Source organism: Oncorhynchus masou, unplaced genomic scaffold (assembly GCF_036934945.1).
Source record: "Oncorhynchus masou masou isolate Uvic2021 unplaced genomic scaffold, UVic_Omas_1.1 unplaced_scaffold_16227, whole genome shotgun sequence".
Taxonomy (NCBI): Eukaryota; Metazoa; Chordata; class Actinopteri; order Salmoniformes; family Salmonidae; genus Oncorhynchus; species Oncorhynchus masou.
Window position 1 is genome coordinate 1 of NW_027006326.1, and position 3,167 is coordinate 3,167.

The 3,167-nt window shown below is 48.2% G+C and overlaps 1 long non-coding RNA gene across 1 annotated transcript; it reads left to right on the forward strand.

The window, feature by feature from the left end:
• Positions 1 to 478: 478 nt before the first annotated feature.
• Positions 479 to 3,157, forward strand: LOC135531521 (uncharacterized). The gene is made up of 3 exons (XR_010454020.1): positions 479 to 688; positions 1,958 to 2,165; positions 2,855 to 3,157. It is a non-coding gene; the product is annotated as an uncharacterized LOC135531521 (long non-coding RNA).
• The last annotated feature ends 10 nt before the right edge of the window (positions 3,158 to 3,167 follow it).

Below are 3,167 nucleotides of genomic sequence, written 5' to 3' on the forward strand. Positions count from 1 at the left end.
CCCTGTTCTAGACTCTCCTTTAGCAGCTCTGCCCTGTTCTAGACTCTCCTTTAGCAGCTCTTACCTGTTCTAGACTGCCCTGTTCTAGACTGTCCTTTACCAGCTCTGTCCTGTTCTAGACTGTCCTTTAGCAGCATGCCTTCTAGTTTTTCCACCAGGTGTTCATCAGTGCCACCAGTCCCTCAACCTCAGTGACAGCAGCTTATAAACCACTCACTCACCTTGGTGTCAAATGTGAAATATTTGCTGCTGTGAATCACCGGTGGCCATTTTAAATGAAGGAGGATGGGCTCAAAGTAAAGGCTGTAGTGGTACAAATGGAACAGTGTTAAACATATGGTTTGATTCCAGCCATAATGATGAACTATCCTTCCCTCCCCAGCCAGAATTAAACTGGTATGTGTTATTGGGTGGTGCGTTTGGCTGGGACAAAGAGAAACCTGAATACACACCCATCCTGTCTGGCATCTACCTCTGAGAGGTGTTGCCTCAGTGTCACTGTGTCAAGAGACTCTTCAGGACGGGATCCACACACACCAACAGCTGCTCTGCGAATAAGACAATACTTACAAAACAATCAATTGTAGTTTACTTTAAGAGAAAGTTAGAAGTGTTTTATTTCTTTTTTTGATATAAAGGATATTTTTTGATATAGGAGTGGGAGTCGACCCTGTTGAAGTGGTGAAAGGTAACGTTGGAATATCAATACTATACAATTCTCTTGTTTTTTGTTGTTTTTTGCTTTAATTAACAATTTCACTGTGCCTCAGCCTTGTACAGTTCTTCACTGTCGTCTTCAACACAGACTCATTGTTCATAACAGAGTATTTTTCATTCTATGAAGTGCTTTGGTCCTCATTGTTTTTGGCTATTTAACCCTTTTACTGAAGGGCACCTTCCCTCTACAAATATCTGTTGTATCCTTAGCAACGCTTCCTTCTTCTTCTACCAAATTATCTCCCCACCTACGTTCAAGGCAACAGAATATGTGGTAAAATGTACTTAACAGCTGTGGTGTTAAACCACACAGGCAGCCAATCGGGATGTTTAAACCGCACAGGCAGCCAATCGGGATGTTTAAACTGCACAAGCAGCCAATCGGGATGTTTAAACTGCACAGGCAGCCAATCGGGATGTTTAAACCGCACAGGCAGCCAATCGGGATGTTTAAACCGCACAGGCAGCCAATCGGGATGTTTAAACCGCACAGGCAGCCAATCGGGATGTTTAAACTGCACAGGCAGCCAATCGGGATGTTTAAACTGCACAGGCAGCCAATCGGGATGTTTACCCCATTTATTTAAATTAGAAAGTTCTCTGGTGGCTTCAGTTCCTAATTCCAAAAACGGTGCCCTCGTTTTAGATGTAAACAGGTATTTGATGAAAGGATGACTGTGTAGCTAGATCTAGCAGCAAATCAGAACTGGTAATCACATTACAATTCACTTATATCTACCATGGTAAATGACTCCATCATACTGTGCCTGTATAGGGTTCAATTCCACGGAGGGGAACTCTGTTGATTGTGGTGCTGAGTATGTGGGTGTGTCTCTGGTGTGGTTTAGTCCATGTCTTCAGGTAGAGGGTTCCTCCGTGATGTCACTAGATGTGGTTTAGTCCATGTCTTCAGGTAGAGGGTTCCTCTGTGGTCACTAATGTGGTTTAGTCCATGTCTCTCTGTCTCTCTCTCTCACCTCTCTCTCTGTCTCTCTCGATCTCTCCCACTCTGTTGATTGTGGTGCTGAGTATGTGGGTGTGTCTCTGGTGTGGTTTAGTCCATGTCTTCAGGTAGAGCCCCCCCCCCCTCCCCCTCCCCCCCTCCCCCTCCCCCTCCCCCCCCCCCCCCCCCCCCCCCTTAGCTCTCTCGGCAGTGACCAGACAGCTGAAAACATTGGCATATCACTATATTGATTTGATATTAACACATTTAATGTAAACTTTCCCTCCTCTCTTTCAGCAGTCACCCGACAGCCAGCCAGACATGGGCTGCTGCTTCAGCGGGTCTGAGGGGGAAGGAGAGGGGGACACTAAGCACGGGGGGGACAGCGGCTGTAAGACGTGCTGTCTGAAGACCAGGAACTGCGTGATGAGTGGAGAGTGTGGGCGCGCTCTTCAGATTGCCAACGTCTGTGCCATGTGTGGAATGTGCATCCGCATGTTTGTCTGTAAGTATTTCAGAGATGACAACCTCAAGGGTAATAAGGATGCCAAAACACCAGCTGTGTCCCAGTGTCCACACTAGGATCCTACATGGCCATGCGTTCTGAACACCAGCTGTGTCCCAGTGTCCACACTAGGATCATTTAACCTGGCCATGCGTTCTGAACACCAGCTGTGTCCCAGTGTCCACACTAGGACCACTTAACCTGGCCATGCGTTCTGATCACCAGCTGTGTCCCAGTGTCCACACTAGGATCCTACCTGGCCATGCGTTCTGAACACCATCTGTGTCCCAGTGTCCACACTAGGACCCTACCTGGCCATGCGTTCTGAACACCAGCTGTGTCCCAGTGTCCACACTAGGATCACACCTGGCCATGCGTTCTGAACACCATCTGTGTCCCAGTGTCCACACTAGGACCCTACCTGGCCATGCGTTCTGAACACCAGCTGTGTCCACACTAGGATCCTACCTGGCCATGCGTTCTAAAGGGTATGCTAATGTGAACATTGGGACATAGCAGCTGTTTTTTATACAGTGTTTCACGGCATACTATAACGCATTAATCAACATGAATGAATAAAGACTACATGTGTGATGTACATTATGTAATCAACATTCCTGACACAGTGAAGAAGTAGTCCGTGTATCAGGAACAGAGGTAATTTGTCCTCCACACCTCCTCTCTCACAGAGCTGTGACTCCATGAGGTCAGACCTGCTCTCATTCCCATGGCGACTGTACAGAGAGCTGGGACCAATAGGACCGGTATGCCACTCTCCCATGGGTGGATCACCTGGGATCCAGCCATCTAACAAGACACACACCCTGGACCCGCCCTGTGCCTTACAGCCAATAGAATCAGCACCCTGGACCCGCCCTGTGCCTTACAGCCAATAGAATCAGCACCCTGGACCCGCCCTGTGCCTTACAGCCAATAGAATCAGCACCCTGGACCCGCCCTGTGCCTTACAGCCAATAGAATCAGCACCCTGGAGCCGCCCTG